The sequence below is a fragment of the Cupressus sempervirens genome, chromosome 3, assembly GCF_028749045.1.
Source record: "Cupressus sempervirens isolate cs-2001-9-10 chromosome 3, ASM2874904v1, whole genome shotgun sequence".
Classification (NCBI taxonomy): Eukaryota; Viridiplantae; Streptophyta; class Pinopsida; order Cupressales; family Cupressaceae; genus Cupressus; species Cupressus sempervirens.
The window spans coordinates 594,449,901-594,477,480 of record NC_143120.1 but is presented as its reverse complement, the minus strand read 5'-3'; positions in this window follow the sequence as shown (position 1 = coordinate 594,477,480).

The window sequence follows — 27,580 nt, the reverse complement described above, 5'->3', positions numbered from 1 at the left end:
CTGACAACTAAAAACATAACAATAAAAAGACAAAGAGAATCCAAAATTATTTATAAAGCATCCATTAATACTTGAAATTCCTTACAATATTCCCCAAATGAGAGAACTCCAAATTCTTAAAATGTGATAGAGCATCCAAAAAGAAAGCTTCCAACAAGCTTTTACACCAAGAGCCTCTACACTAATAGCTTCCACCAAGAGATATTCCACAAGAAAAGCTTACAACCAAAGAGCTTAAACCCAAAGGGCTTCACCAAGAAGAACTTCCCAACTAAGATTTTATATTACACTAAGATCTTTCACCTCCAAGATTCTATCACAAGAGCTTCCACTAACTAAGATCTTACTCTAAGATCTTTCACCTCAAAAGCTTGATTCCAAATGTTTATATGCCTTTCTTATATATGCACTTACCACCCAAGATATTACAAACACAACCAATGTAGGATAAAAGGTAAATGCATCTACCTTACAACAAATATTAAATTCCCACTCAGTGACAACTAAGCACCACCATGTGCTCCAATTAGAAAATAACATTGCCTTTGTGGATCACAACAATTATTGAATGCATGATTTAATTAACTTTCTCCAAACTTCTAAAATGGCACCTATACACGTCGATAAATGAAATAACATATTTTAAATTTTTTTATGCAACCTATGCACCTTGGTAAATGAAATGCATTTTTTCCTTCTTTTTCCTTTTTTCTTTTTTTTATTATTTTTCCTTTTATTTTGTTACTTTCTCTATCCTCCACAAAAAAAAAAAATTTTAATTTTTTTTTATCATGCCCCTTTTATTTTTAGCTTGGCCTTCTTTGTGTGGCTTTTCTTCTTCTTTAGCTTCTTTACCTCTCTGTGATGGTGATTCTTGTTCCTCCTCAATTTTAAGGGAATTTTCCTCTGAGGGTTCATCCTCTGGTATTTGTAGATGTTGAGGTGATTTATCCCTATCTCCTTAGCCTTCTCTAGTGATGAGCCAATAGAGATGGTCATTGTCTTGATTGTTTCATCAATTTGTTGTTGAGTCATACCTGCTAGAGAATTGACATGCTCTTTCATGGTTTTCCCACCAACCTATGTAATTTGTGGGATAACTATCAATTAATCATCCCTTTTAATTTCAATTGTATGCCTTTCTACATCAGTTGTGTTGGGTGCATTTGACTCCTCTTGAGTCATACTAGTATTTTCCTAATTGTCTTCTTGTAGAACATATTCTTCCCTTTGAGGACTAGGAGTTTTTTGTCTCCTCTTTTCAACTTTTTTGTCTCAACTCTTGAGCTATTTTTTGCCTTTTTTGTCTTGGATTTATCTACATCCTTTCCCTTTGAGCTTGATGTTTCCTTTATGCTTCCTATTGTCTTTTTTTTCTTTAAATAAGTATCAACATCTAGAGTTAATTCCTTTAAATATTAGGATATCCTTGCATGTGTTTAGTTGATTTGACCAATTAAGATGTCTATAACATCATCTCTTGTGTTGTTCAATATTCCTCTATATACTTCTATCAAGGGCATCCTTTAAGACTCATTTATCCTTGGTCTCATTTTGATTACAGAATCTTCTACCACTTTCTCATAATCCTTTGTTCATGTGCTTTATTTATAATTTTATTTTTTTTTCAATTCCTTGGGTTATGATAACCCAAAATCAAACAGATTTATTTTTATTATTCTCATGCTAGTTAATACAACAATTATAGCCTTGCTCTTATTTTATTTAGAAAATCTTGAGAACCTATTCTTAAGAATAGTATAATCATGCTTCTTTACAATTGTATTCATAATTTCACTAATGAGAATGAACTTAGATTGCTTCTTAGCTTTATTTAGTGCTAATGATGCTTTGACTTCTTCTTCCTTGGTGGCCATAGTAATCATAGCTACTTTGACTACATCGCCTTCATATTTGATTCCCTCAGCCTTGGGTTTATCTGATGATGCCTCGTTTCTTTTTGGTTCTCAAGTTGTAAAAGAGGTACTTGTTGCTAATTCTTCTTCCATTTCCATAGTGTGTGTTGCCTTGAATGAAATTTCTTTGAATGGTTTAGGTGCCTGACTCCTTGTTATTCTCTATAGAACTAGCTTTTGAGCTTTCTTCTATTCCAAGAGAAGCCTATTTCTTATCTCTGCAAAAGTTCCAAACCTTGGAAAATGGGGCTTTCATCTAATGTGATTAACCTTTCTATGTAAGGAAAAGTCTCTCCATCCTTTCCTTTGTATCCTAGTAGGGTCAACCATAGAATTCTTGGTTCAATTGAGCAGACAATACACTTGTATGTGATTTCTAGAAAGAAAACTTTATCTTTGTAGATTTCTACTAGATTCATAGGTATCCACTCTCTCTAATTCATATCCTTTTGAAATCCATTGAATTATTCCCACAACATGGCATTCTCTTTTCCTTTTAGTTTCTTGTATAGTGCTCCTATTTGAGTCATGACCGGTTGGTCTTCACTCCACTTGATGTTTGGGGGTCTAGTAAATTCTCCCATTAGGTAGAAGAAAATGCACACAAGTATTGGATCCAAATTATAAGATTTGATATAGATGATCACTCCTTATCTTTCCCATGTTCTTCATCATCTTCCAATGCAAATATTTGTGTAGGTCAACCTTCAACTTGTTGTGGATGATCTGAACTATTCCATATGATATATTATTCGAAACTTAGTTTTCCCTACTAGTGTAGCACAATTTGTATCCCAACACCATGGATATAAACCTCAACTTAGGGTTTGTAATTTTATTTACTTTGCAACCCATTTCATCCTCTATTATCTTCCCTCTAGTCAATTAAATTTCTTGCATTGGTGAGACAACATTCATTGATATATCAATGTCAAATGCATTGAACCCAATTACCCTTTCAATTAAAGAATTTGTGATCTTTTATGTTTTTTCCAACCACATGTATTTCTCATGAATTCTACACACAAAAAAATCAATATTCTTTGTGGAAGAAGTTGGGTAAGTCCATTTCTCTTCTTAGCATGGAATCCATCATGTCTTTGTGTTCCTCCTTTATAAATCCTTCTGGAAAAAATGTGTTGTACAGTTCTCTTATCTTCTTGTCACCAATGGCTTGGATTTCAACTTTTATATGTACCCACACCTTCTATGAGAAATAATTATTATGTATTGACAATAGTACAATTTCATCATCCACATCATTCTCTGGTACTCAGGGTGACTACTGTTCTTGTTGTCGATCAAATTCACCTTGTTGATTTCTTCATCCATTATTTCTGCTTGATTTAATATTATTTGTTTAGAAGACTATGAGAGATTCTTCTTGCAAGTGGTACCTTTGCAACTTTTATTTTGAGATCTTAGGGTTTTGTATTATGAGAGCACAAATAATTTCAATAATGAAAAGTATCAAGTAGCTCTATATCCTTGCATTATATCATAGAAATGTAATGTTAGGGTTACAAAATCCAATAAAATATTTTACCTACAAGAGGAAATATTTCGTTAATGCTTTGGATCATTTTGTAATGGTTACTTTTCAACATCTTAATCTACCACCAATAGGTTATGCTTTTTTAGTGACAACATATCTTCCTCTTATATGCATGACTTCTGATTTAGATAGGGGGAAATTTGTGATTATTTTCTTAATCATCTAACCCCTCTAAGTTTTATCAACTTAGTGATTTTGTGAGGTCTCACCACTAACAGATAGATTTTCTACCTCATCTGTGTTTTCTTTAGCCACTTCACTCTTCTTTATCCACTTGATGGCAAAGTCCTTCTCCAACTATTTTATGGTCTTGATTATGGATTTTCCTCCTTGTCTTCTACTGCATGTCCAATCCCTTGCAAGGTGACCTATCTTGTTGTAGATATGATAGGTCATTCTGGTACCTTTCCATGGTCTAGTGCAATTCCTTGGGTTTATCCTTAGCTTGCATTAGGTTGTCAGATGACCTTTATTTCCCTGGGTCATGTAGACTATTACGTGAAACATGTCCCTTCTAATGGGACTCATTTCCCTGGCAGACCTTTGATTGTCTTTGGCCTTTGTTCTACAATCTTTTTCTCTATCCCATACTTGTTGCAATAGTAGAAACGTCTATCTATTATTTTTTCATTAAAATGAGAAATACTCTATTGATTAGTATGGCCATAGAGATGGTAGTTGTTGCAGTACCCTTCATAGGTACACTATTGAACATGATTAATCTTCTTAAACCAATAAATACCATATGTGTGCCCTTTCTTACCATATAAACTACTTGTAGGTTTAGCACTACCCTTACCTTTTGGGTACAAACCTTTAGATTTTCTTTTTTTCATGTTCTTAGCTCTAGAGCCCTCTCCCTCTTCCATCTTTCTATCAAATTTGTAATCAAGATCGATAGCGCTCTTGTTTCTTCTTTGATACTTTATTTTCTGATAAATGTTCTCAAACCTCTCATTGAATCTCCTTAGTTTTTTCATTTCATTCATTTTTTCTTCTTAGCTCTTCAATGAGCTTAAGCACTTGCTCAGTCAGTTCCATGAACCATTTAATTTTTTTAAAGAATTTTTTTTGTCCAAAGAATATAAGAACCATTTGGTTAATGGTGCAGTATATTGGTCCTAATCGATATTGGGGGTGAATCAGTATGAAATTTCTTACTAGTTATTATTGTCCCTAGCTAGATAATCTTCACTAAAAGTGTTCTAAGTTGTAATATGGTAATTAATGCAATACTATAAACAAAGAAAGATCAAACACACAAGAATACATCAAAGATGCTAGGATTTTTCATATAGAAACCCTCAATGAGAGGATGAAAATAATGGTGGGAGGAATATACTCACCAGCCCTTATAATGCATGTAGAGGGTTTCCTTATTAAAGGCTACAATTGTTCCTACTAGGAACACATTTTTTTATGAATTTTTATAATTTATTAGGATTACAAAAATTATTTTAAACTTACAAGTTTAGAGGATTTATAAATATCTTTTTGAGAGACACCTTGTAAGAGAATTTACAAAATCTTGCTAGTAAAGCTTACTCTATCAAGATCTTACAAATAGATGAAATGGTAAGAAAGAAATTTAAGTAAATTATATATGATTAGAATTGTCTCACTTTGTAAATATTTCTTACCTTTCCTTCAATATACTTTGATCTTCTACCTCTCTCTTACTTTCCTTGTGAACATTTTTGGTTCACTTGTTCCTAGTTGTTCACAATAGTTTGTCTATTGTTTATCTTCCTTCTATGCATCTATGATCTCCTTCACTAGCTTGCATTCTTTCTCTGAGAAACAACTTGAACAACCAAACCAATTTTGACTTCACTAATGATGTTTTATTCCTTTATACACATGTAATTTTTAGGCATTGTAACTCTCAAAACAAATCCCAGTCACTTTCAAATTTAAAATTCATACTCGTTCTATTCACATAAAACCTATGACATCTACTTGTAGGGGTCTAGATTACTAAACCTACCAATCCCTTTGCAAATCTAGATGTTTCCTTTGTCCTTGTGTCCTTCCATAACTTTTCCATGTATGGATGTCACATCACTTTTGACTAAACTTACTTCCTATCACATCAACAATGACCCGTATGTGCTTGATCATTTGTATCATGTATGATTAATGTGTTATTTTTCATAACTTTGAATATATCACCATAAATTTTTTAATCAATATAATCATCTAGTTGTGTTTGTACTTTCTTGCAACATCTTCATCTTGTACTAACTAATTTCCAATCAACAATGACACTCTCATCCTCATTTATCATGCCAAGTGGACTTCCTAAGCCAAATAATCTCCCCCATTTGCATTGATGGAAAAAACTCTTGACAAAGAAACCTTTTACCTTCTTAGTCATAGTATGTCTTACAAAAATTTTGCATGCAATTTTTGGACTATAGTGGTAGATAGTTCTACACTAGTGTGTGGACTTAGTCAAATTATCCTTTGATACTCCTCTTTAACATGATCTCCTATACCTAGTTACATTGTGATTTATTGTCCCCTATAGGTATGCTTAATCTTCTTCATATTTTTCTTCTCTAAATATTTAATTTACTCCCTCATTCATTAATCTTATCTCTTCTCTCATTTCTAGTCTTCTTTATGTCATCTTCTCTCATTTCCATCTTCTATTATCTCCCCGCTATTCTTCCAATTTTCTCCCCCTTTTGTCATCAATGATGAATGGTTACAATTTCTTAAATATTTTCTTATATTGACTTTGTACATTCAAAAGATGAGCTTCCCATGATGCCTTTAGATTGTGAGAGAAATGGTCTCTCTTGATACTAATTAGGTGTTCTTCACTCCATCTAGTGTATTGATCAGTGCTTTGGAAATAATTACTTACACATCCTTGGATGATACTTATTTGGGATGAAAATGGTGTAGGAGCACCTAGGATAGGTGTGTTAGCAAGAAAATAAGAGTTTTTGAGTGGCTTAGAAGTAATGAGGTTCTTATTTTTGGGGTCCTTATGCATGTATAGAAACAATGTAATGCAATGAAGATAACTTGGTTTCAAAATGTTGGCAATTCGGTACAATAGTGCTAAGAGTTGTCTTAGAGGGCCAATTTGGTGTAGGATGGTAGTTAGGAGTGTAAATGGCCTAATAATGGTCTAAGTAAATTTCATGCTTGATTTGGAGTCAAGATGTTTAGTGTCATGAAGTTTAAAGTGTAAAAATGCAAAACTTGTCAATATTGCAAAAGTTGCACATTAACAATTTTGCAATTTTGTAATTTTCTTGTCCAAGAAGTTGCAAAGGTGGTTAGAGAGAACAAGTAGGTTACCAATGAGAAATATTTGGTTTAGTTATCTTCCAAATGACATGTTAAAGCCCTCCACGTCACAATGGAAGGGGTTAGAAGTTTTAAGTAGTACGGATACAAATCAATTAATGAAAAATGTTGACAATTTGAATGAGAGAGTAGGAATTTGATTGTAATGTGATCAAACCAGATCTTTGGTGTGTTTATTTAGTTTATGCATATTCATTACCTATTTTTTGTTTTTTTTTTGAATTTTCTATCAATTTTTTGGTGGTTTTAACAAAAAATTTTGCGATATGCTTGTTTGTTGGCAAGTACTAGGGCAGAGTTCACAAAATGGTGTCTACCAGCATTCCTCACTATTGGAAAACATTTAACCCTTGAGATATCCTAGTAGACACTATTTTATTTTTATCAAAGAAGGGATGGATCAGGAAGCACAAGGCCAAGCACTTTCCTTGGAAGCCCTAGGTGCGATTAGGTTATTCATGGCTAGAAATTGAAACAAGGAATATTGATTTCTTGCAAGGGTTAGTCATTTTTGAAGGAAAGGGTGTAAGGGAAATTAAGAGAATATATTTAAGGTGTGATGGGTGCAAGGAGAGATTTCCAAAGTTATAGGTGAGTGAGAGAAGGTAGATTTACATTGGACTACCCTAAATTTTTGATAAACCCTAGTAAACCACTGAAATTTGGGTTAGGCCATCTGGTGTACCTTGGGAAACCAAGGCCTCGTGAATCTTGAAGGTATTTGAAAATGGAGTTATTTTGGGGGTTTGTTAAGTAAATTTTAGTACAAATCTAGTATTAGTAAATTAGGAGGGCTAACTAGGGGCTATTAGGCCTAAAAGGATCTTTCTCTTCTTTTGAAGAGATTGTATAGGAAGCTAAAAAATGGAATGGAAAAGATGGATGAAATGCAATCCAAAACACCCAAGGAAGAGCCTCCAACCCTTGCAAGACAAGTTAAGTCATTGGAGAGGACTAGAAAGAAGTTGTAAACTAGTGAAGCAATCCTAAAAGGGTAGGTTGGTCTATTAGCAAAGCATCTTGTAGTGGTCAGGGTTAATCCTTGTGTGAGTAGAGTGTCTCCAAGGAGTGTGCACCATCTAACACTACCATATACTTTTCCTATCAAATTGGTAGTAGAGCATTTTGATTTTGGGAGAGATAGTGCATGTTTGATTGTGAAGTAGAATCCCCCATAGGATCCACCATGGCAACAAATGAAAAGTTGGCTAAGAAGGTCCAACAATAGGATGAGGAAAACCTATAGTTGAAGGAAAAGATAGATGCCTTGGAAACAATTCTTGAGGAAACAACCCTCAAGATTGAAGTAGTGACCAACAAGGTCACCCAACAAGAGGAGCATGGTAGGAAAAAGTAGCAAGTGTCTGATGAAGAGGAGGCACTCACACCTAATCCTGAAATAGTTGAGGAACTATTTCTTAAAGAAAGCAAGGGACTAAACCAAAAGGCCTTGGAAGGAGTGCCACTATTTAGTGGAAAGTTGGATACTCATTATGTCTTAAAATGGTTGGAAGACATGGAAAACTATTTTGAGAGTGAAAATGTGTCAGAAGCCTAGAAGGTTAAGGTAGAAAAAAAAAAGAATGAGAGGAGCAGCTCGTACATTGTGGAAATTCACTCAAGATGAAAGAGTGAAAGAGGGAAAGAAACCCTTTGCAAATTTGAAGAGTGTGGTGAGTTAGATTCAACAAACCTATCTTCCTAAAGACTTTGAAGTGTAGTTGCATACAAAGAGTTAGAATCTCAAACAAAGAGATAATGTTGTGGCAAGTTATATAGAGGAGTTTTAGAAACTTTGTCTAATACCTAAAGTGTGAGAGGCTGAAAGCATTAAAATTGTAAGGTATATTAATAGCTTGAGGTGGAACATCCAAGAGAAACATTAGTTGTGGAGTCCTAATACAGTGCAAAAGTGTTATCAACTAGCTCTTAAGGTAGAGAAGAAATTGAAGAAGAAATTGAAGAAAAAATAGGACTTTGGTGATAGAAACATAGGCAAAGGAAGGGAGCAGAGCAATCAAAGAGGCAATTTTGGTGGTGGAAGAGGCCAAGTAACTAGAACCCAAGGGGATAGTAAGCCAAGTGAATAAAGTGGCTTAAGCAATCCAAGAGGTGGATTTAATCAAAGAGGTAGAGGTAATGGTAGTTTCAGGGGTAGAAATAGCAGTTAAAGAAGAGTTCATACTTTTCCACTATGAAGTGTTACAATTGTAACCAACTAGGGCATCCATCATATAGATGCTTAGAGAATGCTTCTACCTTGGGAGAAAAAATAGGCATATGCTCAAGAAGACGGTAGTAGCAAGAAAGAAAATGATCATCCATTGGATTTAGAAGAAGGTGAGAACTTAATGTTCAGGAGGACACTCATCAGTGAGCCCGTAAAGGAGGAGAAAAGCCAAAGAAAGGCCTTGTTTAGGGTCAACTACAAGGTGAAAAACAAGGTATGTAATGTTATAATTGATTCAGGGTCTACTAATAACATATTGTTTGAAGAAGCAGTAGAAAAAATAAAGTTTAAAAGACTTCCTCATAACAGTCCTTATAGAGTCACATGGATAAATAAAGGTTAGCATGTAGAGGTAAAGGAACAAGCATGGGTTGACTTCAATATATGTAGGTATAAGGAAAAGTTTCTCTATGATATATTGCCAATGGATGCATTTCATCTCCTTTTAGGGAGACCATGGCAATATGACAGGGAAGCCCAATATGATGGTAGGAAAAATATTTACAAGATTAAGAAAGGAGAGGAGTCTTATACCATTCAATCATTGTTAGAGGGAGAAATCACACAATTGGTGGGACCTAATTTCCTAATGGTGGGTGAAAAAGAATTCCTAAACATCATGAAAGAAGGAGAGGGCATAGGGTATGCCATTATTGTAAAGACATAAAATGCACAAAGTACAATAAGATCTCAGTTGCCTAAGGAAGTACAAAAATTATTGGATCAACTCAAAGATATTGTGAGTGATGGGAAAACTGCATTTCCACCTAAGAGGGCTATTAGCCATCAAATAGATTCATCCCTAGGGCAGCTTTACCTAATAAGGTAGCATATAAGATGACACCTAGTCAGCATGAGGAGATAGCCAAGCAAGTGCAAGAATTGCTAGATCATGAGTTGATAAGGAACAATTTGAGCCCATGTACAATTCCAACTGTCCTAGTGCTAAAGAAGGGAGGTACTTAGAGAATGTGTATAGATTAAGATGCAATCAATAAGATAACAATTGGGTATAGATTCCTAATCCCAAGAATTGAAGATTTGCTTTATTTTTTGGGAAATGCAAAGTATTTCACTAAAATTGACTTAAAAAGTGGATATCATCAAATAAGAATTAAGGGGGGAGATAAGTGGAAGATAGCTAAAGGGTTGTATGAATGGCTAGTGATGCCCTTTGGTTGTCAAATTCCCCCTCCATATTCATGAGGCTCATGAATGAATTTTTCTCAAGTTATCTTGGTAAGTTTGTTATCATTTATCTTGAAGATATCTTGATTTTCAGTAGCACTAAGGAAGAACACTTAAGACACTTGAGTCTTGTTTTGAAAAGTTTGTCTGATGCCAAGCTCACCATAAATCTTGAAAAGTGTAATTTTATGAAGGAAAAGTTGGTTTACTTGGGTTTTTTTTATCTCACAGGGATGGATTAAGATGGATCCTAGAAAGGTGGAGGCCATACTTAGTTGGCCAACACCCAAGACTACCTTAGAAGTAAGGAGCTTCCATGGCTTAGCTCAATTTTATAGAAATTTCATTGAGAAATTTATTCATATATGTAAACCCTTCTTGGAAACCATTAAAGGTGGGATTAGATCAAAGTTCAAATGGACTGAAAAACCTACAAGAAATTTTGAATTGTTGAAGTAGCATATTTCCACTCAACCAGTCTTAGTCTTATCTAGCTTTGAGAAGTTTTTTATTGTTGAATGTGATGCCAGTAACTTGCCATTGGAGCAATCCTTAGCCAAGAGAGTAAATGAGTTGCCTTCCATAGTGAAAAACTCAATGGATCAAAGAGGAAGTATTCTTCCTATGACCTTGAAATGTATGCCTTGGTCAAAGCCTTAAGAAACTGGAGGCACTATCTATTGCTTAAAGAATTTTTTGTTTACTCAAATAATCAAGATTTAAGATTTCTAAATTCCCAAGACAAACTAAGTCACAAACATATGAAGTGGGTGGATTAAATTCAAGCCTATACATTCACCATCAAGCAGAAAAAAGGCATTACAAAAAAAGTTGCAAATGCACTTAGCCATAGGTTGTTGATTGTTTAAGAAGTGAAAATTAGGAGTGTGAGAATTGAAAATTTCAAGGAGTTATACCCTACTGATCCAGATCTGGGCAAGCCATATCAAGTTTGTACTGATTTTACTAACCATTTCCAACATGAGTTTTCTAATTTTACTCTTCTTCAAAGGCACTCAGTTATGTGTCCCAAGGGGATCCATTAGAGAAAATATGATCCAAGAGAAGCATATTGGTGCTCTGAGTGGTCATTTTGGAGTACATAAGAAAGAAGATTTGGTTCAGAGGTTTTATTACTGGTCTACCTTGAGTAGAGATGTGAAAAGGTATGTGAAATGTTGCACAATATGTTAGAAAGGAAAGGGAGTTGCCACCAATGCAAGGCTATACCAACCATTTCCTATTCCCCAAAGACCTTGGGAATCTCTAAGTATGGAATTTGTGGTGGGGTTGCCTAAAACCAAGTAAGGCTTTGATAGTGTCTATGTCATTGTTGACAAGTTCATAAAATGGATCACTTTATTCCATGTAAAACCACTCATGATGCATGTTCCATTTCAAATATATTCTTTAGGAAGGTAGTAATGATACATATTGGAATTCTTCTTAGCATTGTGTCTAATAGAGACACTAAGTTTATGAGTCACTTATGGAAGACTTTGTGGCAAAAGTTAGGTACAAACTTATCTATTGGATATGCCTACTGTAATCACCTAAAAATGGTCATCTAGACTATTAGCCCCCTTTTTAGCATTTTGGCTAAATTAATTTAATCATTTACCTAGACCAAATTGCTAATAATCAATCTATTTGATTATAACCTATAGTTTGACTATGCTATCCTAAGTTCATTATTCTAACCCACTTAAAGTGCACACATAAAGTCCTTTTTCTATTTTGCAATTAAAAGAAAAGGCTTTGTGACTTTTGTCTTATATGACAAGTCAACTTATATTCTATTGGTTGACTTGTGTGTGCACATGGATCACTCCTCTTTTTGAATTCCACCGTTGATCATCCACCATCTTCATCTTGATCTCTACCGTCCATACATCTTTAAAAGGGAGAGAGATTTCCCCCTCAATCCATCTTTATTTTGAATATTGTTATGCTGTAGGTTTTCTAACAGGTTTCTTTGGAGCTTTGTGGAGAACTTCTCTTTCTTGTCTACATTCTCTCATCTATGGCATCATGGCATTCTAGCTTAGCTTAGCATTCATTTTTACATGTAGCTTAATCTCACATAGCTTAATAATGGTATTGTAACACTCTCATACATGCTTAGAATAGCTCCACTTTGCATCTCATTCTAGCTTAATCTTCATTTGCATTGCATTCTTGAGGAACTCCTTGGGACATTTGCATTCTTGCATCTTGTCTTTGGAACCTCCCATTGCATGGTTTACTAGCAAGAAGAGTATCTCTAAGGCTCATTTGAGAGCTTTCTTATTCTTGAAATATACTCTCTTGCACTCCATGGATAGGAAGCTCTAAGCCGGCATCCAAGCATTTCCAACTCATGGAATCGTTTGGATAGAATGGTTTAGAGTGTGACACAATTCGAGTGTACATTTTTGGCACCCACCATACATTTGAGATCCTTCATGCTTGAATACTAGCTTCTTGCACTTCATGGATAGGGAGCTCTAAGCCAGTATCCGAACATTCCAACTGATGGAATTGTTTGGATAGAATGGTTTAGAGTTGGTTTAAATATTTGATCATATCTTTTAAACTATTTGGATTTTGTTTCTGAAATTTTTTTTTATGGTTGAATATGTGTCCAACATGTCCTATTCAAATTTTCAAAGCATTTTGAGGTGATTTGCATGAGTTACAATATTTTTTTTTTTTCATAAAAAGTCATTTCTGGTCGCAAATCAGCGTCCTTTTTGAAAAAACTTACATTTTTAGAAATATTTTTGAATTCTAAGGAGGGTAATTTCTTTGTGTTTTGATTTTTGAGATCGTATTAAGGATCAAAAACTCGATTTGATAAATTTGGCCTGTTTTAACAAAATGGGTCTCTAGGGCACAAATGAGGAGATTTTTTTAAATTTCTTGCATTTTTGGAAAGCTCTCTGATTTTTAGTAGGGGTCTATTCTTTAAATTTCTCTTTTTGGATCCGAAATAATAGCAAACAAGTCCAATCTTGTTGACTAGGTCAAAATCAAAGAGTAAAAATGAGAGCATTTGTGATTAACTTGCACTTTCTTTGCATGCACTTGGTTGGAAGATAAATTGGATTTTTCAGTCAACTAACCACTTTTTATTGTATTATTTTATGTTATTTTATACTAACTTGTGGTGCTAACAAGTTTTTATTGCAGGTTGCCTTCCTTATGAAAAAAATTGAAACATTGCATAAAAAGAATGCATGTCAAAGCTTCAAATGCACAAGGGCTACTAACTATTCTTTGCAGGGATGCCCAACAAATAAAAATCTAATTTTTTTTGTTCTTTACTTTTACATGTGCGGAATATACTAGTTGTTTACTTTTAGGCACATTAAAATTTACAATTGAGATCTTTTGGTGATAGGAGAGTATGCTTTTCACCCTTGTGGTGAATCAAAAATCTTGACTTACCATTTGGTTTCAAGAGTAAGAGGCAACTGAATCTTTTTGGTGTGTTTGGGAGAAAATTATTGGAATAGAAGAGTATGCTCTTCACCCTTGTGGTGAATCAAAAATCTTGACTTCCAAAAGTTGATCCACTCTTTGTGTAGTTTAGAATCCTTTAAAGGGCCTGCTCTCAGACAACCTGAGAGGAACGACCCAAGTGGGGATAAGCAGATTACCCAGCTCTTCCAACCCACTATAAACTCAAGGCTATCAAAGACACAAAACTTTGGTATACATAGTGTTTGTCTTTTCCTAGTGTGATCGCTTATGGAATTTCGACCATAGGAAGATCACTAGGAAAGAATGCTTAAGGTACTCTTGTGGTCACGAGATTGGTTACTCATCGCAAGGTGAGGTGTCCCGTAATTGAGAGCAAGAGGAACACTATGAACAGAAGCCCTATCTAAACACCTTAAGTTAGTAACTACCTTTTTTTAGCCACTCAACTTCTTGGTGCAAGGATTGATCCTAGTGGACTACTCGGATCACTCCAAGATTTTACACTCACCATATGTGTTCCCTTGGTTGTGCTTATGGAACTTCCATGACAAAGCCAATATCTCTTGTAGAAAACCACTTGATGTGAGGAAAAGGAGCATCAAGTGTGGGCCAAGTTGTTGAGTAATGAACCATGTCTTCTAGATAGATATTATTTGATGTGTTCTCGAATGTGCTAGACCTATGAAAATCTTTTGAACATACACATGATGATAGTTCTAGGGATTTCTTTTGAGACCTTAGATATGCTTGTATCATGCAAGGTTTCTTTGTCCCTTGCTTGATTTTTTGAAGACTACTCCTGTGTCACTATCTTTCTTGGAAAGAAATTTCTTTTGAACATCAAACTTGCTATGCTATCAATTATTGTCAAACTTTGTCAACCAAGTGAAAGCATCAAGTCTTAACATTTTTCTTGTTTTGCTTGCTAAGGGGAGTCTCATCATTTGATTTTTATTTTCTATGTCTCTAGTGCTTAAACATGCTTAAAGTGGCTCTTTGGTCTTAGTTCTCTTGGTCTTTTTGTCTTCATGGTCTATACATGCTTGCTAGTTATCCTTTTGCTAAAATGGTTACCTTGATTTCTTGACTACACTTTTGGGTTGGGAAAGTTGTTCACTTGTCACCCTGCTTGCTCAATCTATTTCGCTATTTGGGCATCTTGCCTAGCTATTGACTTGAGTCATTTATGTCATAAGTTTCTTGGAAATATTTTTTGACAAGTCACTTTAATCTCTCTCTACTATCTTGGCAAGTGAAAACTCTACCTCTCTAGTTTGGACATCAAGTTATCTTGTGTCACCTTATTAGCTTCCTCTAGTCTCCTTCATGCTTGATTATCTATCTATCACTATGGAATTCAAAGCTTGTGCTACCAAACCTCAGCCAAATCTAGATGATCATGGTATCCTCCATGTCACTAAAGAGTTTCAAGATCTATATGCACAATATAAAGAACTAGAAGAGACAAATGATCTTTCTTACCTTACATCTTTCTAAGCGCATGATAGAAATGAAGTCTAAACTTGAGAAAAGGTTAGAGGATAAGATTGCATCATTACATGAATCTTCTTTAAGATCTTTACATGCATGTGAGTCACCTTCTTTGAGGTCATCCTCTTCTTCTAGGTCTACATGCTCTACTTCAAGACATCAAATTTCTTCATCTTCTAGATCTAAAGACCTCTTTAGAGAACAAGAAAGTGATACCTACTTTGAGCCTATTCCAAGATATCATGATGGAACTATCTTTGACCAAGACAATGATGAAGACATGGATGTATACCATTCACTTGAGAAACAAAAAAAGGACTCTAGACATAATTTTGATAGAACTTTTTCTCCCTTGGAAGATTCTTATGATGACACTTTGCAAAAACTTCTTGGCAATAAGATCATCATGTTGCCTAATTCTAGCTCATATGGAAACCCATTCTTGGATATCTATTGTGCCTATCATCAACATAATGAGCATAGTACTTTAGATTGCATTGAACTAAAACATAAAATCCAAAATCTTATTGATAATGAAATTATTGGAGCCTCTAGTGACTCATGTGTTGAGGATACTTCTCTTGAGAAAGATTACATTGATGAACCTATGTCTAGTAGTGGCTCCATTACATCTTCCACTTCTTCCAACACTCATGCATCTCCCAACACTTCAAAGCTTTCCAACATGCCTTCATCAAATAAAGAACCTAATGCATTCCACATTGACTATGTGTATTCTCAAGGGCTACCTCTAAAAGAAACTCAAGCTAACCTTCACTTGGCTACAAACCTTTTCCATGCTACTAATCCTAAACATCCTTAACCTTCATGCACTACTATGCCTAATCCAAACACTAATCCACTCACTCTTCATTCTCCCTTGTCCTTAGAATTGGCTCCATTTCAAGAGGACTCTCAAAAAAAAAAAGCTATAAATGTCAAGAAAGATCAAGATCAAGCACCCTTTCATCTCTGTCAAGATTTTTCCCCTCCATATCCTATATCTTGTCCACCTCCTAAGTATGATGAAGATAAAACTTTCATTATCTCCCTTGAGCTTACTGAATATTATGAGAAAAGTTCTCTTCATATGCTATCCAAAGCTACTTGTCAAGATCAAAGCATCCCCTCATGTTTTCCTTCTCCACATCCACTTCAAAATTGTGCTCAAGATTCAAGTGCTTCTATTAAAAATGTTTCTCCTATCAAAGATACTCATGAGTCTATTGATGGCTTTGACCATGTTGCTCACTCTAAAGATGTTGATATCCCTTTTCACTATCCATTTGCATATCCTAATTCTATCCTTGGTCCTCATCCATTAGAGCTAAAGCATTCAAACCTTCCATCCATACTGGGGCCTTATGTTCCTCCATCTCGTACATTCACTCCTAGCTCATTCCCTAGCTCTCCCATCATACCTCAAGATCAACAAAGACACTCATCCTTGATGACTTTTCACCCATCTATACATCTAAACCAATCGTATCACCCTTATTCATCCAAAAATCCCAATTCCTTTAGAAGTGAGAATAAACATAAGAATCCATTGAAAAATGAAGATCACTATGTCCCATCTAATGGACATGTGAATGCTAAGAAGGAAAATGCACAAAAGAGACTAGAAAGGTCCACTATTAAGAGAGCTAAATTAAAGAAAATGTGGGTTCCTAAATCCATCATTGAAGAAATGCACCCTCAAGCACCCAAAGAACAAGGAAAATTTAAAGCTATGTGGATTCCCAAGTCTCTTTTAAAAGACTTGAATATTGAAAATACTTCAAAGTTGACATTCAAGCTTCCAAAGGCTTCCATTCTATCTTCTTCCAAAAATATTCCTAAAATTATTCCAAAGCCTTCCACTCCACTTTTTTTTAAATCTCTTCTACCACCTCATACATCTAAACCTCAAGCTACTTCATCCATGATTCCTCCATCATTCCAATACCCTTCAAGGTGTGTGTCAACGTTGATCTTGTCCAATATTTCAACTACCCTCATGAAATCCTCTAAAGCTTACACTTACTTTCTATACATGAACTATTATCCTCTATATACTCTTCCTACTACCATTTCTCTTTCATCACCCTATCAACATCTTTGAGCATACCTTTCTATGGTCTTGTCTTATCATGACTTATCTTTTCTATAAGAGCACTATCTACATTCAAAAAAGCTTGAGCTCTTTCTAAAAATTCAAAAAAAAAAAAAAATAGAAAAATGAAAAAAATGAAAATGTGCCTTGGTGAAAACCACTTCTTGTGGCACCTTGGTAGCAAAAGTAAAGAGAAATAAATTTATCCTATGGTGAAAACTACTTCTTGTGGCATCTTGGTAAGTACCATAATGAAAAACTGGCAAACAGGCATCATGCGTAATTCTTCCATCATCCATCTATCCCCTATTCTCTCTTTGATCTTGACAATGTTAAGCTATCTTTGCATATTGGTTATCTTATCCACAAGATTTTCTATTGTGCTCTCTCATTCACTCATAGCCTCTATCTTGAGCTTTATTCTTATTGCTCTATCCCATTACTATCCTATCTAGTTGACCCCTGAGTCTTGATCATAATAAATGAAACATGGTTCTCATAGGTCTCTTGACATGGCTACTCTTTTGGATTACACGCTTTCATGCTATCTTACTCATTAGCTTTCATCGCTTATCTTATATGCTATCGCACTTGTTGGCTTCACCACTTATCCTACACGTTATCTTTCCCATTACTTCCATTGCTTATCCAAAAAATACTTCATATGACTATTTCACCTCTTTCCCTAGCTTGGGTACTCTTGAGGAGTCAGTTCTTGAGGATCACTTTCACTTGCTTCACATTCCTTTCTTATGCATTATTGCTTATCCACTGGCTTGTTTCTCCATCATGTCCTATACCTTGCTAGACATTAGGAGAAAATGATGTGATCTTGCTCGAGAACTAGTAATCTCTAAAACCTTCTAACAAATCCAAAAAATCATATATGATCCTGAAAAAAAAATCCTAAAAATCAAAAAATGTCCTAAAACAAAGATCTTCTTAGTGAAAACCTAGCAATAGGCACTTTGATATATCACCAAAAAAATTTTAAAAATAAAAAAAAACAAAAAATTGAAAAAAGTCTTAAAAATATATGTCAAGTGGTGAAAACCTAGAAATAGGCACTACTTGAAACCCTTGCACCTATGTCTATTAGCCTCAATCACTCACTTCACTACACATTTTCCTAGCTTGGAATTGTTTCTTGTCTTTTTCTCGAGGGCATAGTTACTTAGCCTATTGAGGTATTCTTGTGCATTAGGGTTTCTTTGACAACTCACAAAATAGTGTTTCTCAACACTTCCCCCACCTTGACATCAAGTATTTTTCAACACTTTTTAGATAGTTTACCTAAGGTCTCCGATGTCGCAATATTTCTCACTATCAGAATCAAGTCTTGAAGAAATGGCCAAGTGACTTGCACACACGCACTTTAACACTTAAACAACTGAGCTATGCTGACCTTTATCTACTTTGTGTGCTATCTATGATGATTTCTTTGCCATGTGTTCCCTCCCTAATAGTCTTTCAAGGATGTCATTGACTAGAAGACTAGGGGCATGGGACATATTTTCATGATTTCTGCTTGTGGGTATACTTTTGTTTTTATATAGTGTTGTAAGCATTTATGCTGGTCCTATTCAACACGTTGACTTACAAATGTATCATCCTTGACTATTTTGCAAGATCGCACTCAGAGTTTATCCTGGCGCTTATGCCTTGATACAGGTGTAATCTTGCTAAATTAAACTTAGGGAATCTAATCGTGTAGTTATCTTGACTTACATGTCTCTGATGCTTAGATTGGATTTCCACATACCTATCTAATATCGATCATATTCATATCCTCATAGTTATACTAGTGATGGTTGTATGATCTCATGATGTCCCTAATAAATGCTCAATGATGAAATTAAGAGTCTAAATGTTATGCGCTTCTTGCTGGTAAACCACTTTGCATATTAGCTTGCATTTTAGGTTCATTTTCTAGCTTAATCTTATATTCTTTCATATCGGGAGAGCTCTCTCTTCATCTTTTTGTGGACATATCAACTAACTCCTTTCATATATTTCTTTACTTTCTTCTTGTTCATGTCTTTTCACCTTCTTAATCTTTCACTTCATCTCTTTTCTATCTTATCGTCACATTATATAAAGTTTTGACCTCTTAAATAATTTCAACGTTTGGGATTCATTTTCAAGATCAAAATCAAAATTCAAGTTCATCTTGATGGTCAAATTTTTCTTTTAAAATTCTACTTTCTTCTGAGCAATTAGTTGACCTTTTGAGGTTGAATCTTCGAATCATCACTGGGGCATCTTCATTTCTTCATGTCTTCATCATTTCTATGCTTCATATCTACTTCAATTCACCGTTTCATGTCTAAAATCACCTTTCTACTCATTTTGACCTAATTTTTATGCTATATCCTTCAAGGTAAACTCTAGTCAAACTGGGGCATTTTATCAATTTCTTATAGTCATTATTGGGTTCTAATCATCTATTTGTCATCTTGGACATTGCTATATCTCAATTTTCTCATGTCTAGCCAGTTTTTGCATCCCCTTACCTCATTTCAATTTTGATCTCGAGGGGGCAGAAATACTCTATCACTGATTGCTACAACTATCTATTTCTTAGGAGTATTTGTTTGATCTTCTCACTTGTTCTTGATCTATCTACTTTGCTAAGTGTTAGCATTCTTCTTGAATTCTAACATCATCTTTTCCTAGTGTTCAGTACTACCACTATCGGGCTGTTCATTCAGGACTTGCTATCTTTTTCTACATTTCATTCTTCAAAATCAGATATCTATATCTATCACCAACTACTTGGCTTCGATTTTCTTTGACATAATGTATTCCCAAATCGATCATGCATTAGTCAAAGAGGGGAAAATGTAATCACCTAAAAATAGTCATCTAGACTATTAGCCCCCTTTTCAGTATTTTGGCTAAATTAATTTAATCATTTACCTAGACCAAATTGCTAATAATCAATTTATTTGATTATAACCTATAGTTTGACTATGCTATCCTAAGTTCATTATTTGATTAAAAGAACATGTCCCCTTTTAATGAAATAAAAGACCCCATTCTTCTAACCCACTTAAAGTGCACACATAAAGTCCTTTTTCTATTTTACAATTAAAGTAAAAGGCTTTGTGACTTTTGTCTTATATGACAAGTCAACTTATATTCTATTGGTTGACTTGTGTGTGCACATGGATCGCTCATCTTTTTGAATTCCACCGTTGATCATCCACCATCTTCATCTTGATCTCTACCATCCATACATCTTTAAAAGGGAGAGAGCTTTCCCCCTCAATCCATCCTCATTTTGAATATTGTTATGCTGCAGGTTTTCTAACAGGTTTCTTTGGAGCTTTGTGGAGAACTTCTCTTTCTTGTCTACATTCTCTCATCCATGGCATCATAGCATTCTAGCTTAGCTTAGCTTTCATTTTTACATGTAGCTTAATCTCACATAGCTTAATAATGGTATTGTAACACTCACATACATGCTTAGAATAGCTCCACTTTTCATATTCATTCTAGTTTAATCTTTAGTTGCATTGCATCCTTGAGGAACTCCTTGGGACATTTGCATTCTTGCATCTTGTCTTTGGAACCTCCCATTGCATGGTTTACTAGCAAGAAGAGTATCTTTAAGGCTCATCTGAGAGCCTTCTTATTCTTGAAATATACTCTCTTGCACTCCGTGGATAGGGAGCTCTAAGCTGGCATCCAAGCATTCCAAACTCATGGAATCGTTTGGATAGAAAGGTTTAGAGTGAGACACTTTCGAGTGTACACCTACCATCCTCAAACAGATGGGAAAATAGAAATGGTCAAAAGGAGCCTAGGAAAGATCTTGAGATGCTTGACCAAGGAGTATGGTCAGAGTTGGGATCACATTATTTCTCAAGTAGAGTATGCCTACAATGACATTGTAAATAGGACTACTGGGAAAATTTCTTTTGAAGTGGTCTATGGAGTGAACCCTAGAGGCATTCTTGAACTAAGGGACATGAAAACAAGTGCAGAGGTCAGTGGAGTAGTTGAAGATTTTTCTCTTTCCATGAAAGAATTTCATGACATGGTAAAGAACACCTTGGAGTAGAATAAAATGAAGATGAAGAAATGGGCTAATGCAAGGAAGAGAGATGTTCAATTTGTAGTTGGAGACTATGTCATGGTTCACCTTAACAAGCATAGGTTGTCCAAAGGGGAGTCTCACAAGTTGCAGATGAGGAAGGTGGCCCATGCAAGATTTTTGCCAAGAATGGAGCCAATGCATATCAATTTGACTTGCCTATAGATATGGGCTTTTCCACTACTTTCAATGTTGCATACTTGGTAGCTTATAAGGGGCCTATACCAACTTCTATTCTAGTAGGGGATACAAACTTTCAAGACCTTATAGCTACCTTGCCAAAGCCATCTACAAACAAGTTACAAGCTAAGAAGATATTGAGCTCTAAAGTGAGCAAGACAACTAGGAAAGAACCTACATGAAACATCTTGTGAAATGGATTGTAAAACCATATAGTGAAGCCACTTGGATTGAAGATGGAGAATTTAAGAAGCATGGCATTAATCCCTCTTTGATTCCCTCTTAAACTCCTAGAAGGACTTTCATCTCAGTGGGGGAGTATGGTGCAAGAGCGCCTAGGATAAGTGTATTAGCAATAAAATAAGATCCTTTGAGAGACTTAGAGGTAATGAGGTTCTTATTTTTTGGATCCTTATGCATGTGGATAAACAATGCAATGCAATGAAGACAACTTAGAGTCAAAATGTTGTCTTGGCAAAATGTTGTCAGTTAGGTCCAATACTGTTAAAAGTTGTCTTGAGGGCCAATTTGGTGTAGAAGGGTAGTTAGGAGTGGAAATGGCCAGAATAATTTTCTAAGTGACTTTCATATTTTATTTGGAGTCAATATTTTTAGTGTAATGAAGTTTAAAGTGTAAAGATGCAAAAATTGTCAATATTGAAAAAGTTGTACATTAACAATTTTGCAATTTTCTTTTCTAAGAAGTTGAAAAAGTGGTTAGAGAGAACAAGGAGGTTACCAATGAGAAATATTTGGTTTAGTTAGCTTCCAAATGACATGTTAAATCCCTCCAAGTCACAGTGGAAGAGGTTGGAATTTTTTAGTACTACAAATGCAAATCAATTAATGGAAAATGTTGACAATTTGAATGAGAGAGTAGGAATTTGATTGTAATGTGATTGAACTAGATCTTTGGTGTATGGATTTAGTTTATACATATTCATTACTCTCTCTCTTTTTTTGGTTTGAAGATTCTATTAATCTATTGGTGGTTTTAATAAATGTTTTTATGATCTGTCTGTTTGTTGGAAAGTCCTAAGGCAGACTTCACAACATGGTGTCTACCAAGATTCCCCATGGTTGGAAAATTTTGAAACCTTTAGAAATTCTAGTAGACACTTTTTTCTTTTTATCATAGAAGGTATGGATTAGGAAGCATAAGGCCAAGCACTTTTCTTAGAAGCCCTAGGCAAGACTAGGTCGTTCTCGGCTAGAAATTAAAACAAGGAATATTGATTTCTTGCAAGGGTTAGTCATTTTCGAAGGAATGGGTGTAATAGAAATGAAGAGCATAGATTGAAGGTGTGATTAGTGCAAGGAGATATTTCCAAAGTCATAGGTGAGTGAGAGAAGGCAGATTTACATTGGACTACCTTGAATTGTTGATAAACCCTAGTAAACCCTTAAAATTTGGGTTAGGGCATCTGGTGTACCTTGGGAAAACAAGACCTCATGAATATTGATGGTCTTTAAAAAGGGTATCCTAAACTAAAGTTATTTTGGGCCTTGTTAAGGAAATTTTAGTACACATATAGTATTAGTCCATTAGGAGGGCTAATTGGAGGCTATTAGGCCTAAAAGGAGCTTTATCTTGTTTTGAAGAGATTATATAGGAAGCTAATGAATGGAATAAAAAAGATGAATGAAATACAATCCAAAACACCCTAGAAAGAGCCTACAGCCCTTGCAAGACAAGTTAAGTCTTTGGGAAGGCCTAGAAAGATATTGCAAACTAGTGAAGCAAGCCTAAAAAAGTAGGTTGTTCTATTAGCAAAGCATCTTTTAGTGGTTAGGGCTAATCCTTGTGTGAGTAGAGTGTCTCTAAGTAGAGTTCATCATATAACACTACCATAGACTTTTCATATCAAAAAATATGCTTTGTAGTTCCATAATTCTTAGAATTATCTTTTCTTGTTTACCCTTGACCCTTTGAATTAAGTGTAGGGTAGCTTGCTTCTTTGATATATACATTGTTGTTGAATGAATTACTATATTTAATGATGTTTCATTAGTTGAAGCTCTTATTGAGATTGTTGTAAAGTCTATTCTAATTCACTTGTGAATAAACTCATATAAGACACATTTTGTAATACTAGTGTAAAGTTGTTAAGTGTGTATACTAGTGTTATATCCTTAAGTGCCTCTATTCTTTCATATTTGATTTACTATAGAGGTTTTATTTTTTATCTTGATCAAGTTTATAATTTTCTCCATTCTCATAGTTTCTACCCTATTTTTCACTAGGTTCTCAATATCTCCTAGCTATTCTTTGATATCATCAATTAAGGCTATAAGTTGACTAATAAGATCTGCATTAGGATCATTGTGGCATCTAAAGACTAGTTGTGCAATGATTTAACTTTTCATGACTAGTATTTTATCCCTTTTTTGTCTCTTGATTTTATATAATGTTGATCTTTTCACACGTCTTCAAAATATTTGTCTCCGTTGAGCTCTTCCAAATCCATTTTTTTATCATGAGTTTTCTTTCTACAATGATTGTATCTAGATTTTTCTTCTCCTTTTCTCTTTTTTGTGTCTCATAAAAAGAATTATCCTTCATCTTTAGAGGTGGGTGATGATGATAGTAATGATGATATTAATTGTTGACCCTTCCACCTTTTCTTCCAAACAAGTTCACCTCCTTTCATTCTCGATGTACTTTTTGCACTCCTCATACTTTTATCTCCAAGGGTTTTACTCTTATACATCTTAGATCTTGAATTTGTCACTCCTCTTATAGTTGAGTCAACCTATTCATGTTTTAATTCCTCTACTAAAGAGTCAGAGTTTTCCTTTATCAATGAATCATGTTGTTCTTTCGCCTTCTTAGGATTTTTTTTCCTTTTGAAGCAGTTCTTCCTCTACTAGGACTTCTTTCATCTTAGGCATATTTTCCTTTTCTCTTTCTAGAGATGATTCAAGTACTTTTTTATCCACCCTCGTGGTTTCCTCAATCTCCTGTTGAGTCATAATTTTTTGTGACTCCTGATGAGACCAAAATTTTCCTTTATTTTATGATATTTAAGATACTTTTTTGATACTCTATTTATCTTTGTTAAAACATTTGTGGACCTATGTTTATTGAACTTATGATAAACCTATGGGGTAGAAACTATGCCATTGTTTGCTAATATTATACATAGTATGCAGTATTTCGTATAGTTATCAGAATGTGTGCTCTTATATTTTAATTTAATTTGATAAATGTTTATTTGCAAACATGTTTTTTGTTATAACTAACATGTTAATGAAGACTGAAAGATGATTAGAGGAATTCAAAAGCTAAGCACAAACAACATTTAAGAAGAAGAGAATTCCAAGGAGCAACCATGATGGAGGAAGTTGTAAAGGTTCTAGAAGAAACAATAGCAAGTAAGGAGGAACTATGAAGACTCATTTCCTTCTCTGCATTTACTCTATGGTGAGCCGATGTTCAGAATTTATTATTCCCGCATTTAGCCGTTATTCTCTCTTCCCGCCTCCAGTTGTTATCTTCCTATTTTCTCTCCTATAGATTTAAAGCTAGGACATTTACTTTTCTATTATGGAATAAGTGTTGATCTCCTATATATGTAGGAATCAGCTCAAGTGTGTAGGAGTTTTTTTAGCAAGTAAGAAGAAAGAGTTTCTGAGAATAGAGTATTAAATTTTATGGTTGTGTTTTTACAGTTTTGTGTTATGTAATGAATTTCTAAATTGAATGAAATAGTTTTTGGCTTTTATCTTGTGTTAGTACTTTAGCGAAGCTGACCAAGGGGGCCCACTTGGAAGGTGGATTAGATTAGGATAGAATAGATTTATTTTCAAGCATTCATAGTATCTTAAGTAGAAGTTGTGAGTTCCGTCCTGTAGCATCGCACTTTGTGAATGTTCCTGCAACATATGTGAGAACAGTTTTAGTGGATGAGCCAAGTTGAAATATTTGTTATCTTTTAATTGTATTTCCAGTATTCATAGATTTAAGTGTGTTAGTTCCCTACAGCGATAGTGTAAGTTCTTTTCCTTCCTTTTTTACTTTCCTACAACATAAGCTTAGTGACTCATTAAGAGACCTAGTGCACATATTGTGCCGACCATTTCAAGTATACATTCCTAGGTTGATAAGATTAAATTCACCTCATTGTGGGGGAAATAGTCCTTAGTTTGAATATATTATTCCTAAGCAAGACCTAGTGCATGACTATGATACACCTATTGTGAGGCGGGTCATTTTTGGCACTGTTGCAATAGAAGACGAAGCTACATATATAGCTACACCTCAAGTGGAAATATTTCAGCTTACTTATGCACTTCAATACAAAAATATATATTGTCAACATGAAGTTATAAGTGATTTTGTTGATGTACTTCCAAAAGTATTGTTGTTTGTGAAGTTTCTATTGATGTTGCAACTATCTCTCATTGTTCATAAGCATGTGAAGCATTGAAAGACTTTGAGAAGAGGAAGATACTTCAAAGAACCAGTGAATAGTTTTGTTTGAGTGCATCATGTAATCTAGTTAGTTTAGTTTAGGATAGGTTAGGGTAGGTTAGAGTAGGTTTCTTATTCAATAAGTGTTCTTATACGGTGTGTTAGAGTTAGTAGTTGTGTAGTTTAGTTTGTTTTTTGGTTCTTCTTGTCTCATTGACTATTTTGGAAGAGTTTACAACTAGATGGTTGGTCATATTTCAAACTATTTTTCCAAGGGTGTGAGTGAGCCAAGTTTCTAATTATGGAAGAGATTCTTTGCATATATTTCCAAACATTCCATTGAGTAGTTGAGTCTTCATGATGTCAAAAATGAAGCAAGTGATAGGCATTAGATAGTCATGAAAGCTATTATCAAGAAATCTTGTGACAAATTCAATATTTCATCAAGAATATTAGAGGTAGTATAAAAATATGCATGCAAGTTCATCCTCCTATGGTCTATGCCAATAAAACCAAGTATACATATGCTCCACCTAGCTAAAAGGTTGTGTATCCTCAAATGACAATGTATGTATTAAGGCTAAAAGATAAATAACTTAAGAAGTGTATAATTACAATAACAATTATTGAAAAAAAAATGCAATGCACAGATAATCAATTACTAAAAATAATAAATATTATGAATAAATGGAAATCATAAACATAGTATCATTTGTGTTGTTGTGAGAAACTTCAAAATTTGCAAATAGCTGAAAGTACAGGTCCCTTTATTGTTAAATATTCAAGTCCCTCCAAGAGTGTTGCGTATTTAATATGAGTACTATCTTCATACTTTCAAAAATTTATCTTTTGGATCACATAGTAGTTGCTACAGGATTCTCTATTAAATCAAAGAGCAGTGGTTGCAAGAATGGTTGTTAAAACCAGACAGTAGTTGCTATAGGACTAACTGTTACAACATGAAACCTACAGATAAGACTAACTAGACACCATGATTAATTAGAATATTTTTGACATCATGAAGACTCAACTACTCAATGGAATGTTTGGAAATATATGCAAAGACTCTCTTCCACAATTAGAAACTTGGCTCACTCACACCCTTGGAATGGTTTGAAATATGACTAGCCATCTAGCTATAAAATCTTCCAAAATAGTCAATGAGACAAGAAGAACCAGAAAAAAAACTAAACTACACAACTACTAACTCTAACACACAAATTGGGAGTTCCTCATGGGACCGCCCACCCTGATCATTAGCCACCCTCAACTAATCTGCATCCTCCACCCATACCCATACTTAATGAATGAGTAGGAGGAAGATAATGAACGAGTTCCTCAAATTATATGGGCAACCAAAAACAAGGTAATTGGATCCCTAACCTACACTATACAGATTACATGACCTGCTCAAACAAAACCATTCATTGGTTTTTTAAAGTATCTTCCTCTTCTCAAAATCTTCCAATGCTTCACATGCTTATGAACAATGAGAAATAGTTGCAACATCAATAGAAACTTCACAAACAACAATATTTTTGGAAGTATATCAACAAACTCACTTATAACTGCATGTTGACAATATATATTGTTGTATTGAAGTGCATAAGTAAGCTGAAATGT